Source organism: Mauremys reevesii, linkage group 12 (genome assembly GCF_016161935.1).
Source record: "Mauremys reevesii isolate NIE-2019 linkage group 12, ASM1616193v1, whole genome shotgun sequence".
Taxonomy (NCBI): Eukaryota; Metazoa; Chordata; order Testudines; family Geoemydidae; genus Mauremys; species Mauremys reevesii.
The window spans coordinates 42,331,209-42,345,832 of record NC_052634.1 but is presented as its reverse complement, the minus strand read 5'-3'; the positions used below and the strand labels follow the sequence as shown (position 1 = coordinate 42,345,832).

The window sequence follows — 14,624 nt, the reverse complement described above, 5'->3', positions numbered from 1 at the left end:
GCCTATAGATTGATGGCTTTAGAGGCAGGGGTTGGGCTGGCTGTTAGCAACTGGGATCCAGGAAGCCCCCACCTGCCCTTCTGAGGACTGAACCCATGGAGATGCAGTTGGCTTCTGGGAGATAGACCCCGGTGCCTGCCTGTTGGCATCCCAGGGATGGCTACTTGCAGGCCAGGAGAAGCGGGGTCCTGGGGGGAAGGAAAAGAAGCAATGGGGAGGCGGACTGGGCTCCTTTCTGGCCGAGATGGTGGGCTGTGGGGGGTCTGGAGTTGCCTGTAAGCCATAAGTGGACTTGGTGCAGTGAAAACCGCTGCTCCTTTCTGGCCGACCTGGGGGCACCACTGACAACTTGGGGTGGGGGCGGGGGGCGGGGGGCGGGGGGCTGGCTGTGAGCAAATGGGATCCAGGATGCCCCAGCCTGCCTCACCAGGGTCCGAGTCTTCTTCTTCTCTCCTGCCATGGGGAGCCCAGCCTTAAGCCTGCCCAGCACGTGCTGCAGCTCAAGAATTAAGCCTTCCTGTGTGGCCTGTGCTGGAGATGACCCTGGACCCCTGTGGGGTACTGCTGGGGGAAATCACAACTGCAAATAATTCTGGCCACAAGATCAACCCCTTGGGTTGAATGGGGAAAGCCGGAGGCCTGGTGACTTAGTCCGCGGGGCCAGCAGGTCAAGCCGTTTTCCCGCATGTGGGGGAGGCAGCCGCTGTGGTTCGCCCTTCCTGCGGTATAATTCAGGGGTGCCAGGCTGCAGAGCTGGGGGGAATTGGCGGGAGGCTCTTTATCTATCGTTAGATTTGTGAGTGGCTGGGAGAAGCATTCATGTAACTCAGTTAGATGTGTCCCTACCTGTGGATGTCTGTGTAAGTGCAATATGTGCCAGAGATTCACAGCCTGTCACAGCATCACAGTGTGAGAGGGAATCCAGGTGGTGGGACACAGGGGTCCCACTGTTGAGGTTGTATCCTGTAGATCCCATCACAGACTTTCAACAGCCACAGCAGATGTTCACTAAGACACAGAGCAAGATACCAAATAGTGTTCTCCAGAACCTGCAGACACCAAAGAATGAGAAATTCTGTACACAGAGAGGACCCTGCTAGTAGAAAATGCTTTTGAAAAAGCCCCTTCTGTCACCAGATGTGGTCCTTCAGTGCTCTGTGTTGTGGCCTCAAGAGCCATGAATGCCAGTTGAGTTATGTTGACCTTTTCCTTGTCCACGTTTCTTAGGTGCCTCCTTCCGACACTTGTCAGAAAAAAACGACCGGTTTCTTTTGGAAGCATTTGCACTGCAAGGCAGAGGCAGTCTTCTCTGCTTCCTCGAAAGATTGACCAAAAGGTGGGAAGAGCAGACACATTTGTTAAGGTACCACTGGGTGCTGCATCCCTAACCTACACTTTACCTGGCAGGTGCCTTGGCCAGCTTAGCCACAGTGTTGGTCTCTGGGACTTTTCTCCCAGCTGCTCCATTTCTCATCACTGACAATCAAAAGGAAGGTGACATGGCCTCTGTGTGTGGACATCCCCAGCGAATCACAAGGACGTGTGGCACAGGCTCTCGTGTTGCAGCAATTGCAGTTGAAGCAACCACCATGCCAATGCCAGTCACAGCAGCCTTTTCATCAGCTCCAGGCTTGTGATTTGATTCTTTCCAATGCTTCTCTCCAAAGAAGCCTTTTCCTTAGCAAGATATTATTTGGATACCAAGGGAGGTCTTTTCTGTTTCCTAGAAAGACACAGGAAAATGTGAGTAGAGGAGACAAAAGCCATACAACAAGGCACCACTGGGAGTTGAACCCAGGATCTCCTGTTTACTAGACAGGTGCTTTAGCCAGCTAAGCCATGGTGCCTGCCTTAGAAAAATGTTTACAACTGTTCCATTTGATGGTCTAGGACAACGCCTGCACATTCTAAAGTACAGACATTTCCCATTTCCCTCAAGACTTGCAGACCTTGAGGTGCCTGGCTCTCCGTGCACAGAAAGCCACAGCTAAGTTGACAGAGGGCTTCTAACATGTGCTTCTCCCACCAGCCACTGTGATCATATAGTGGTTAGTGATCTGTGTTTCAGTCGCAGCAACCTCGGCTCAGTTCTGAGTCATGGTAACCTTTCCTTCAGCTCTAGACTTCTCATTTGCCGCTTTCCAAGTGTGGTGGGGTGGCTGCCCCAAACAAGCAGGAGAAAGATTAAGGCAGCATTGCAGAGGCTGTGCAGAACCCAGCCAGTCAGGAAAGGGCTTATTGGGAGAGCCAATCAGGAGAAGGCTTGCTGGAGCAGCCCGTATATAAAGGGCTGCTCAGCACAGCAAGAGTTAGTCACTCCTTGGAGTTTGAGGAGGGAGGATTGGCTGCCCTGAAGGACGGAGAAGGGAGGGCACCATGATCAGAGTAGTGCTGGGTGGGTAAGGGGAGCATGAGTGACCTCCTGGCCGACTACTGTCAGACTGAGGCCCTGATACAAAGGCGGGGGAAGGTGCTAGGTCTGTGGGGAAGTGGTCCAGGGAAACAGATGGCAGGGGTTAGAGGTGCACCCTTTTTGCCTCAGTCGCCACTGACACAGGTGGATACACCCTGGACTGCAGCTGGCCACTGATGCAAGTGTCTGGGTAGAGGACAGCTGCCCCCTGTAAGGGGGGAGAGAACTGAGTGGGGCACAGCCAGAGAGCTGTGTCCATAAGAGGACATTGAAGTCCTGAGAGTGACATGGGTCCTAATGATAGAACAGATGGCAGCCAGACACCACTGGATGAAGGCGCACTGGTGGACCAGAGCTAATTGCCAGGATGGCCAACAGGAGGCACTGCAGTGGTGAGACATGCCCCATGGCACCAAGACTCAGCCACAAGGAAGGCTCTCTCTGTCTTGAACCACCACTTAGAAGGATTCTGCTGACAGGTCTTTTCTTTTTATGAAAAGAGATACAAAAAAGGAGCCAACAGAGACATTAGGTTCAGCAAGGAAGAACTGTCAGGCCAAGCCAGGATTTCCTGGTTACTAGGAAGGCTCTTCAGCCAGCTCTTCCCAAAGACCACTATCCAGAGGCCCTTTAACAGTCACTGCAGATGTTCACCACAAAAGAGACAAAGGGTACGTCTACACTACGGGACTATTCTGAATTTGCATAAACCGGTTTTGTAAAACAGATTTTATAAAATCGAGTGCGCGCGGCCACACTAAGCACATTAATTCGGTGGTGTGCGTCCGCGGTCCGAGGCTAGCGTCGATTTCTGGAGCGTTGCACTGTGGGTAGCTATTCCCTAGCTATCCCATAGTTCCCGCAGCCTCCCCCGCCCCTTGCAATTTCCGGGTTGAAATCCCAGTGCCTGATGGGGCAAAAATCATTGTCGCGGGTGGTTCTGGGTAAATGTCGTCAGTCACTCCTTCCTCCGGGAAAGCAACGGCAGACAAGCATTTTGTGGCTTTTTCCCCTGGATTGCCCTGGCAGATGCCATAGCATGGCAATCATGGAGCCTGTTTTGCCTTTTGTGACTGTCACCATATGTGTGCTAGATGCCGCTGACAGAGGCGATTCAGCAGCGCTACACAGCAGCATGCTTTTGCTTTTGCATGACAGCAGAGATGGTTACCAACCATACTGTACCATCTACCAATCCATACATTGGTAAAAAGATGATCATGGTTACCAGTCCTTTTGCACTGCGCCATCTGTTGCTGTCATAAGTGCCTCTGGCTGCTCTTAGCCAGGGGTGCAAAAGCCAAAATTGGGAATGACTCCCTGAGTCAATCCCTCCTTTATGGTATCAAAAAACAGAATCAGTCCTGCCTAGAATATGGGCAAGTGTACTAGAGAACCACTGTATTATAGAACCAGAGAGCACAGCTGCTCTGTGTCAGATCCTGCAGGAATGATGAGCTGTATGCTATTCAGAGGGGGTGCTCCTGCAACAACCCCACCTGTTGATTCCGTTCTTCTCACAGCCTTCCTGGGCTACCATAGCAGTGTCCCCCCACTTGTGTGATGAAGTAATAAAGAATGCAGGAAATAAGACACAGTGACTTGTTAGTGAGAAATGAGTGGAAGGCAGCCTCCAGCTGCTATGATAGTCCAGACAGGACAGTAAGAAGTGTGGAGGAGAGGAGCCCAACATCCCTCTGCTAGTCCAGGGGCAATTGAATCTTTTCTTTACACATGAAAGGTGGGGGCTGATGAAGCTCAGCCCCCTGTTGCTATGATGAAGACGGTTATCAACCATACTGCACCATCTACCATGAAAAATTAGGTGCACTTGACATTGGGGGACCTGACAGATGCTAATCGGCATGGTTACCAGTCCTTTTGCACTGCACCACGTGCCAAAAAGCTCATGATGATGAGGACGGGTACCAGTCATTTTGCACCATCAACCACCCATGGCAGAGGGGAGCACGGATGTTAGTTGAGTGCTGCAGCATCGCGTCTCTCTGCAGCATTCAGTAAAGATAGGGTGACATGTTAAAGCGTCACGAGTGGATTTTTTCCCTGTTACTTTTGGGGTGGGTGGGGGGGTGTACATTGCCGAGCTATGCCCTGAACCACCATGGACACTGTTTGTTTGACCCTAGAGGCACTTGGAGCTCAGCCAAGAATGCAAATGCTTTTCGGAGACTGCAGGAACTGTGGGATAGCTTGAGTCCTCCAGTCCATGAGCGTCCATTTGATTCTTTGGCTTTCCGTTACGCTTGTCACGCTGCAGTGCGCTGAGTCCCTGCTATGGCATCTGTCTGGAGAATTTTTAAAAATGATTCTGAATTTCGTCTTCTATAACGGAGCGTGGATAGAACGGATTTGCCTGCCCGTACTGCGATCACATCCGCATGGTCCATGCTGGAGCTCTTTTTTTTATTTTGATTTCGGACTGCATCGCCACCCGTGCTGATCGGAGCTCCACGCTGGGCAAACAGGAAATATTCAAAAGTTCGCGGGGCTTTTCCTGTCTACCTGACCACTGCATCCGAGTTCAGATTGTGGTCCAGAGCGGTCAGTGGTGCACTGTGGGATAGCTCCCGGAGGCCAATACCGTCGATTTGCGGCCACACTAACCCTAATCTGATATGGCAATTCCGATACTAGCGCTACTCCTCTCGTTAGGGAGGAGTACAGAAACTGGTTTAAAGAGCCCTTTATATCGATATAAAGGGCCTCTTGGTGTGGACGGGTGCAGCTTTAAATCGGTTTTATGCTCCTAAAACCGGTTTAAACGCGTAGTGTAGACCAGGCCAAAGAGATGCCAAAATAGAGCTCTCCACTGCCTGCAGCCATCAAGCTACCAGGAGTTCTGTGCACAGAGAGGCCCCTGCTGGTGGAAAAAGGCTTTGGTAGAGACTCTTCTGACACCAGCCGTGGTCATATAGCGTTTAGCGCTCTGTGTTGTGGCTTCAGCATCCACAGATGCAAGTTCAGTTGGGGGATGTTTTTCTTGTCTCCACATTCGTCTAGTGGCTCCTTTCAACACTTGTCATCAAAAAGACCTGCTTCTTTTGCAAGCAATGTACAGCTAGGCAAAGACAGTCTTCTTCATTTCCTCGAAAGATCACCAAGCTGTGGGGAGAGGAGACACATTCAGCCAGGCACCACTGGGTGCTGGATGCTGAATCTCCTCTTTATTCAGCAGGTATCTGTGAAGGACATAAATCTACACCGTGTCGAGGTCAAGAATAGGAGTTTATTACACACAGCGCTGGTGGAGTGTCACCTGGCTTATTAGGCTCAGAGACACTGTCAGTCAATTGATTACAGCAGAATATATAGGTTTTCCATGGGTGGGGGAAAGTGACAGGGTAGGCAGTTCCACACCCCAGGATAAGTTCTGCACCAAGACAAGATAGCACAGCAGCCAATGGTTAACAGGTTACATAATGTCTCCGCCCATGGTCTCAAGTTAACATTTAATTAATACTTTGATACAATGTTAGTAGTATAAAATATCTATGCTGAATTCAGATTTGAGGTCCACAGAAATGGAGAAACTCTTTTGATTGTCTAACAGGTACATTCCTAGGGGTTAAAGCAAAGAACCAGTGAAAGTTTATGGCAATAAAGATTGTTTTCTGTGGGTATGTCTACACTACAAGAGTAGTTCGATTCAACTTAATTCGAATTTGTGGAATCTACCTTACGAAGTCGAATTTGTGTATCCACACTAAGGACACTAATTCGACTTTGTGAGTCCACACTAACGGGGCCAGCGTCGACTTTGGAAGCGATGCACTGTGGGAAGCTATCCCACAGTTCCCGCAGTCCCCGCTGCCCACTGGAATGCTGGGTAGAGCCCCCAATGCCTGCTGGGGGGAAAAATGTGTCGAGGGTGGTTTTGGGTAACTGTCATCATTGAACCGTCAGTCACGGCGTCCCTCCCTGAAAGCGCCGGCGGGAAATCTGTTCGTGCACTTTTGTGGTCAGTGACAGCACGGACGCCACAGCACTGCGAGCATGGAGCCTGCAGCAGTTATGGCCGTTTTCACCTCCTCGCACCTTATCGTCCACCTCTTCCACAGTCAGCTGCTGAGAAATCGGGCTCCTTTTCAATGGTATTGCAAGCACTGGTGGACCATAGGGGACGTTTTACCAACATCAACGTTCGGGTGGCCGGGCAAAGTTCATGATGTGCGTGTTTTCAGGAACTGTGGTCTCTTTAGATGCCTGCAGTGTCTTACACAGAACACACACACACACACACACTGCTCCTGGTGTTGGGAGGGGAACAGGAGAAAGGACAAAAGAAGCAAGAGAAAAAGAGAAAGGAAGGAGGGAGGGAGGGATAGAGGAAAAGGTGAAACAAAAAGGACAAACCCTAATATCCCCAGTGATTCTATGGGACAAAATCCCAAGTGTGGAATAAAATTCTGCCTCCTTAAGCTCATGTTTTCCATGCCTAGAATTCAACTGTCACCAGATGGATCAGACTGAACAGGTTTCAAACCTCAAGGAGGCTCTGACCTTGTAAACAGGGACGTCTGTTTTCTAGTAAAATCAGGCAAAGGGAAGGAGAAAACTCTAAAGAGGTTCCTGCTGGCGCTCACGTACGTGAACCCGAATACTCTCTCAGTCCTCAAAGAGAGACCTGGAGAAGGAGACTTGCTGAAGCAAAGCCACAGGGGTCTCTGAGTTTTCCCTGGCCCCTCGCCCCTGTCCTCCCTGGCTGATGTCAGCATCTCTCTGTGAGGTCACCACCTCCCCACCACCTTTGAACAATAGTCTGAGGTCCTGCAAAAGGCCTTTGTGATGTCACTGCCACACCCCTCCCTTGCTGTGCTAATGTCCTGCCCCTGGCCAGGCACTTTGGAGGTTTGAGCTACTCCCTGTGGATCACCCCACTCAAGGAGCGTTCGTTCTAGGAAGCAAGCAGGCTAGACAGGAAAACATCAGATGCTGCTCCCAATGCTACACTCAGTTTTTCAGAAATTAGTCAACTTTATGGACAGAAGAGACCATTAGAGCATCTAATCTGACCCCCTGCATATCACAGGCCTCCTGTATGACACAATAGCTACTTCTGGAGCAAACACATTCCAGAAAGGCATCTAGTCTTCATTAAATGACATCAGGAGATGGAGAATCCACCACTTTCCTTGGTAGCTTGTTCCACTGGTGAATCATCCTCGCTGTTGAATATTTGTGTCTTATTTGTAATATGAATTTGTCTCTTTTCACCTTCCAGCCACTGGGTCTTGCTATGCCTTTCTCTGCTAGATTAAAGGGCCCTTTAATACACAACCTTTTCTCTCCATTAAGGCCCTTCAACACTTCAATGAAGTCACTTTTCAATCTTCTTTTGATAAGCTAAACAGGTTGAGCTCCTTCAATAGCTCACTAGAAGGCATTTTTCTCCAGCCCTCAAAACATTTGGTGGCTCTTTGGTCATCAGATTCCTGAACTGCAGCTGGATGTGGCTCTTGTTCTTCTGCACAGCACAGCTCCTGGAGAAGAGGGATCTGCAAATGTACATTCATATGATCCCTTTGTTTAATTGATGAAAACATAAACTAGACACTTAGAGGATTGGAACTGATTTCAGCTGATGGACAGCTTCGCTAGGTTTTTATGCATTTGGACAATGAAATGTTGAGTGTTTACATTCATATCAAGCACCCACGTATAGTGGAGCTTCTGAACATAATGGAGAATGGAAATGAAAATGTTTTCCTTTTTTAAAAAAAAAAGAAAAAAGGTTATAAGAGAACACAGGGGTTTGAACCAAAGAGCAATTGATGGACAGGCAAGCACTCGACCACTGAGCTATACCCCCATGACAATAAAAGAATGGACTCATGATCTCCAGGACTTTGACGGACAGACCCTGCTTCATCGAGGTCCTTTGCCATTCCCACACCACAAGTGGTTTTAAAAATGGGGTTTGATTAAACTTCTTAAATGTGGTAAACACCACAGCTTGCGCACCCACCGATATAGCTTCTCCCACTGACATAGCTGCCACCTCTTGGGGAAGAGGATTAACTACACCCACAGGAAAACTCTCTCCCATCAGCATAGAGCAGTGGTTCTCAAACTGTGAGTCAGGACCCCAAAGTGGGTCATAACCCTGTTTTAATGGGGTCGCCAGGGCTGGCATTAGACTTGTTTGGGCCTGGGGCTGAAGCCAAAAGTCTGAGCCCCACCACCCAGGGCTGAATCCCTCAAGCTCTGGTTTTGCCCTCCCCTAACTGGGGCAGGGCTCAGGCTTTGTCTCCCCTGCCTCTGCGCAGTGGGGAGGAGCTTGGTCCCTTTTTCAGGGCCATGTAGTAAGTTCTTTTTGGCAGAAGGGGGTTGCAGTGAAAGGAAGTTTGAGAAACCCTGGCATAGAGCCTCTGAATATGTCTAGACTTGGCTCCCTGTGGCACCGTGGGTGATTAGACACTGGAAGTGCAGCCATGGAGACACCACACACCAACCTTGCCTAGCAAGCAAGACTCAAACCTCCACAAAAAGGCACTTATTGCTTTTTAACCCATCACCCTAAGCACTCAGCCACCACCACTTAACAAGGGGGCTTTTCTACACTGTGGTTCTGGTCTCACTGAAGGGCCATTTCCAGTTGTTTGCTCAGACCAGCATTAGGGAAAATGGTGCCCTGGGCAAAGCTTGTACTTTGGCGCTTCCCCATTGCCCCTGGACGATCCCCACTCCCCCTTTACCGCTAGCTCCTGCACTCCCAACCCTTGCACCTCCTTCACCCCTAACTCCTGCCCCCTCCTGTGCCCCCTTTGCCCTTAACTCCCTGTGCCACCAGCCATTGCCCCTCTCCTGCAGCCCCTGTACATGGCTCCAGTGCTGGCGGCCCCGCACATGTTCTCCTTTTCCCTGGGCTTTGGCATCACTAGCTCCTGATTAGTGAATAGGGTTCAGTGGTTCCCAAAATGTGGGGCATGACTCCTAGGGGGACACAGAGGAACATTCATGGGGGCACCTCAGGGCCTGAGCCAGCCCCCATGGAGGGAGCAGTGCTCAGCCCCACTCTGCCCCAGCTCTTCCCCAACCCCACCCTACCCTCAGCCTGGGCCTCTGGCTCCCAGCTCGGCCTCGACCCCCTTACCCCTGTCTGCACCCCTCTCCCCAGCAAGCAATGGCCCCACTCCCAGCCCCGGTTCTTGACTGCAGCTTCCGAGGGGCCACAGCCATGGAAAAGAGGGCACAGAGTGAAATGTTTGGGGACCCCTGGTTTAGGGTGATGTTCTCAATCACTTCTATGAAGTCCAATAAAAGCTATTCCTCACCCACCCACCCCTCCATCAGGACAGACTAGGTATGTTCTGCTGCCCTTCACTCATGTAGGAAGGATAATAACATTTCATTCCACTCAATCCTAAAGTGATTTGTAACCCGCCACCAGCCAAAACTGGTCATTTTGGGAAAGCGGCCCCATCATGCTGCATATCTAGGCAGAGTAGGTGTGTCTACGCAAACACGGTCTGTTCCTGAAGTCTTTCCCCCAGCTACTCACTAGATGTGAGGGGGGAGCTCATTCAGCCCCTGCTTCTGCTTAGTATTTAAAAACTCCTTAGTGTCCCTAGCTCTGCTGGCCTTAGATTTTTCCTCCTGTCTTTTTCTTAACAAGTCAGATGAGGTGGCTGAGTGATTAAGGCGATGGACTGCTACTCCATTGTGCTCTGCACACATGGGTTCAAATCCCATCCTCATTGGATGCGTTTAGTCATTACTCCTCCTTTGTAGACAACCATGTTCCCCTTTAGTACAATGTTGCTTCTTGCAAACAAAAACCTTCTCAGAAACTCAGAACTCCATTGCTTTAAATAAAATGTCTAAATCCCAGATTTCTTAAAAAAAGAAAAATTCTCTAGCCCTGTATTTCTTAATTTTTATCTCAAAAGGGAACATCCTCATCATCTCCTTCAAACACCCTGGGACCTGCCCAAATTATTAAAATACCCTCAACCCGAGCAAGGCCAGAGCAGTGAACCAGAGCTAGTGTCTAGGCCAAGCTGTTCTGAAGGAGGCAACTCAAACATTTTCTCCCTGCTTCCCTTGGCAAGCTCTGACTGAGAAAACAAAATTTCCCAAACTGAAAAACCAATACTAATCTGTTTGGGGATTTTGGTTTGAAAGTATTATTGTTATTATTCTCTTCTGATTTCTGAATCAGTTCAGTTCAGTCTTTGTCCTCCCAGTGTGTTTCAGCTAAAACCACCTTGAGGGTACTGGACCACTGACCTATCACCCAAACTTTCAGTAACCCTTTATCAGTGCCTGCGAGTGTAATTTAAACCATAGGTCCGTCTAGCTCTGAATCTTGTCTTCTGACAGTAGCCAATACCAGGTGCCCCAAAAGCCACTCCCCAAGGTACCACTGGGAGTTGAACCTAGGATCTCGTTTACAAAGCAGGTGATGTAACCAGCTAAGCCATGGAACCTGCTGTTACTTAAAGCAGCATGTTTGCCCACACCTGACTCTCTGCTAATCCCCACTGGGCCCTGACAAGTGTTGCTCATGTTTGGCTTCTGTAAAGCAGAAGAGCAGGTGAAGTTTTGCTCCCCAGGTGTGTGTGTGATTCTTTGGACAGGTCTACACTATGAAATTAGGTTGGTGTAATTACATTACTTAGGCTGGCAATGCAGTTCTATCAACCTAATCCCGGTGTAGATAGCAGCTCAGCTGTCAGAACTTTCTGGAGCTATGAAAGGGGAGGGGCCCAGCCTCTGTAGCAGAAATGCAGGGCAGGTGAGTTCACAGCAGGCATTGTGGGATACTGGTGGAGGCCAGTTATGGTGATATAATGACCAGCAGCATTTACACTGACAATTTGTCACTTTAAGTTTTCTGCAAAAAGCTCTAGGCCTCTTGTCAAGGTGGTTTTATTTTGTCACCAAAACAGGGCAGTTTTGTCACCAGACGTGGCATTGCAGTGTGTGCACCAGCTACAAGCTGCCAACCGAGGGAGCGTTGTGTGTTTTTCACACACCTGAGCTATATAATGATGCTGAAATAACTTTGTAGTGCAGACCTGGCCAAAGATTCATTTTCTCTCTCTCTCTCTCTCACACACACAGACACTCACACAGACACACACACACACAGACACACACCCCCCTCCCCCCCAAGGAAAACCTCACCTGCTCCTCTGCTTTGCAGAATCCAAACACAAGCAAAGCTTTTCAGGCCCCAGTGGGGATGGCAGGGAGTCAGGTGTGGGCAGACAGTGTGTTTTAGCCACAGGCAGGCACCATGGCTTAGCTGGCTAAAGCACCTGCCTTGTAAACAGGAGATCCTGGGTCCAACTCCCAGTGGTGCCTTGTTGAGTACCTCTTGGGGCACCTGGTATTGGCTACTGTCAGAGAACTAAATGGGCTTTTGGTCCAGCCCAGTATGGCTGTTTAAATTATACTGATAACAGAATTACTGAAAGTCTGAGAGTTAAGAGCTGGTAGGTCAGTGGTCCAGCCCAACACAGATAAACCCCCCTCCCTCTGGGACAGGGGCAGGTCTGGGCTCTCACACCAAAGGGCTCATTGTGGCTGCCAGAATCTGTGAGCGGCTCATTTAGTTTGCACCGAGGGTTGAGTCCTGCTTCGTGCACCGTGTGTGAGAATGAAAATCCTAAACCGCCCTTTGAAATAACAAATGCAGCAGGACGTGTTATTGTCCCTGCCCCAAAGCAGACAGACCAATGGAGAAATGCCGTTGAGTCCAGGCTAATACTCCACTGCCATTTTACCTTGTTTGCTTGCTAAACTCCCTCCCTAACTTGAGGGCTGAGCTTGAGCTGAGATGTCTACACTGCAAATTTACCACCCCACGGCCCTAGCCTGGGAGCCTGCACTGGTACGGGGCTGCCGTGGGTGTTTCATCACAGTGTGGACATAGCCTGGCATTATGTCTACACTGCCATTAACACACCCAAGTCACTATTCTCAAACCCTGGGTCAGTTGATTCAGGCTTGTGGGGCTTGTGCTGCAGGGTTATAAAATTACAGTGTGGCCTCCAAGACCCCACAAGGGGTGAGGGTCTCGAAGCCTGCGCTCCAGTCTGAGCCCCAGGAGCCCAAATCAGATCATCCAGGCCAGCCGGGCCACAGGGATTTTATCACAGTATAGATGCCCTCTCAGGGTATGTCTACACTGCAATGTAAGCCCAGGGGTAAGGCGGTGGTTCTCAACCAGGGGTCCTGGGCCCGCTCAGGGGACACTAGCAGGTTTCAGGGGGGCTGCCAAGCAAGGCCGGCATTGGACTCGCTGAGGCCCAGGGCAGAAAGCTGAAGACCCAGCGCATGGGGCTGAAGTCCAGGGCCCTGAGCCCCACCACCAGGGCTGAAGCCAAGGCCTGAGCAATGTAGATTTGTGGGGCCCCTGTGGCATGGTGCCCCGAGAGGGGGAGAAAGTGCCCTGAGGCCTCAGCCAGAGGGTTGAGCCCTGACACATGACTGGCTCAGAGGGTCTCTGCCAGTCAGGAAGGGGGAGCAGCGAGGGAAGCCTGGCAACTGATGGTTGGAGGGGTGAAGAGGTTTGGGGTATGGTGGGGGAAGAAGCGCCTGGGACTGGATAACCTGGGGCTGGGCAGTCTCCACAGGGGACACTGGCTCCTCCTCTGCCCTTTCCACGCCCTCTTGCGAGTCGATAATGACCACCCTGTCCCCACCCCCAGCGGCAGCCGTGTCTCAGGACTCTCCCAAGCTGCACCCACTAACTCTCTTCCCATTTGGGGTCTAGCTCTGGGCAACAATTTCCCACCAAGATGAACCCAGCTGGCTGCTGCCTGTTCTGGTGCGACAGGGTGGGTGAAAGACAGAACAGCAGCACTTCTCAGGCAGAATTTATTTTCTTCATGCAAAAAAAAATAAAAAAATTCTGCACTGGACGTGAATTCTGTGCGTACGCAGTGGCCCAGAATTCCCACGAGTAACTCACACCTGGCACAAACATAACCTGCTCATTCCCATCTCTGCTCCCTATGCGTCGAGTCCCAGAGCTGCTGCTGTCATTAATGCACACAGGCTTTCACTCCCGTCAGTGCTGGCATGACCCAATCCAGTTACAGGACTGAACCCTTATTCTCCCATCACATGGGACAGTCTCAGCTCAGGGGGAGATGAGAGGGGAAGTGGGTACAAATGGAAAAGAGTTGTTGTAGCCATGTTGATCCCAAGATATCAAAGAGAGGGATTTTAATTGGTTCTAAAAGAAATGACCTCACCTACCTTGTCTCTCCAAGAGATCTGAAAGTGGCAGAAGGAGACGAACAGGAAGACAGAGCTCAGGACTCTAAATCAAACATTTTCAAGCCCCTGGAAGAAACTACATTTCCCTTCTGCTCCAGGTATGTTTGTGTCCTATATGAGGGACCACCCCATTCCTCTCACAGCAGCAAAGGGAGACTGCAGCCAGCCCCAGATGGTCCTTCCCCAGCCTGGGATGTGTGTTGTGAGGACGTTTGTGTGTGGTGGGTGCACGGGCTGGGTACAGCTAGACCCATTTGCAGACTGGAAAGTCAGGACAACTCCAGCACAGCTTGGGGGGCTGTGGGCAGGGGTAGCAGTTCTGGACCTGGGCCTCTGTCCCCTCCAGGTCCCATGGCAGATGGCTCTGGCAGCATCAAGTGGGTCCGTCACTGCAGGGGAAGGCAGGGGCACTGTCTGTGACTGGGGTGAGGATTGGAGGGGGGTCCATGCTCAAGAATGGAATTCACCTCCCCACCCCTCTGCAGAGCCCAGGAACTAGGGATTTATCCAGGGAAGTTAATTTTACTCTGGGTGACTATGAGCCGGCCACAAAAAGATCCTTGTGCCTTCGGTTCCACACTGGCCCCAGGAGTTTACTAGTTCTCCCTCCCCAGACTGCCGGGGGCAGCTAGGGATAATTAGTGGGTTATGGGAATTAGAAGTTGAAAATCCACTAAGAACAATGATATTTGTGTGTTTATTATTAAATCCCCAGACACCCACCAATCCCCGTCCTCCTTCCCATGAGCTATAAATATCTAAGGGACTCAGCTACTGATCCTGCAGTGAGTTCCTGCCCCTCCCCACTTTCTAAAGCAGCACTTTTAAGAACAGGCCAGGGAAACATGTAAATACTTTGAACCAAATTCCAGAAGCTGCTGAGCATGGAGAAGATAAAATGGAACCAAGGTTCTGTCTCTCCAAGGACCTGGCCCCTAGTGCAAAATAACAGACACTC

General features: G+C 50.4%; 1 protein-coding gene and 2 non-coding genes across 3 annotated transcripts in view; 2 read left to right on the top strand and 1 right to left on the bottom strand.

The window, feature by feature from the left end:
• LOC120375611 (zinc finger protein 850-like) overlaps positions 1 to 14,624 on the top strand; it is a gene marked incomplete at its 3' end in the record, with an annotated part of 610,246 nt that overhangs the window by 579,299 nt on the left and 16,323 nt on the right. The window lies entirely within an intron of this gene.
• TRNAT-AGU lies at positions 1,774 to 1,847 on the bottom strand. Its single transcript has one exon. It is a non-coding gene; the product is annotated as a tRNA-Thr (tRNA).
• TRNAS-GCU lies at positions 10,053 to 10,134 on the top strand. Its single transcript has one exon. It is a non-coding gene; the product is annotated as a tRNA-Ser (tRNA).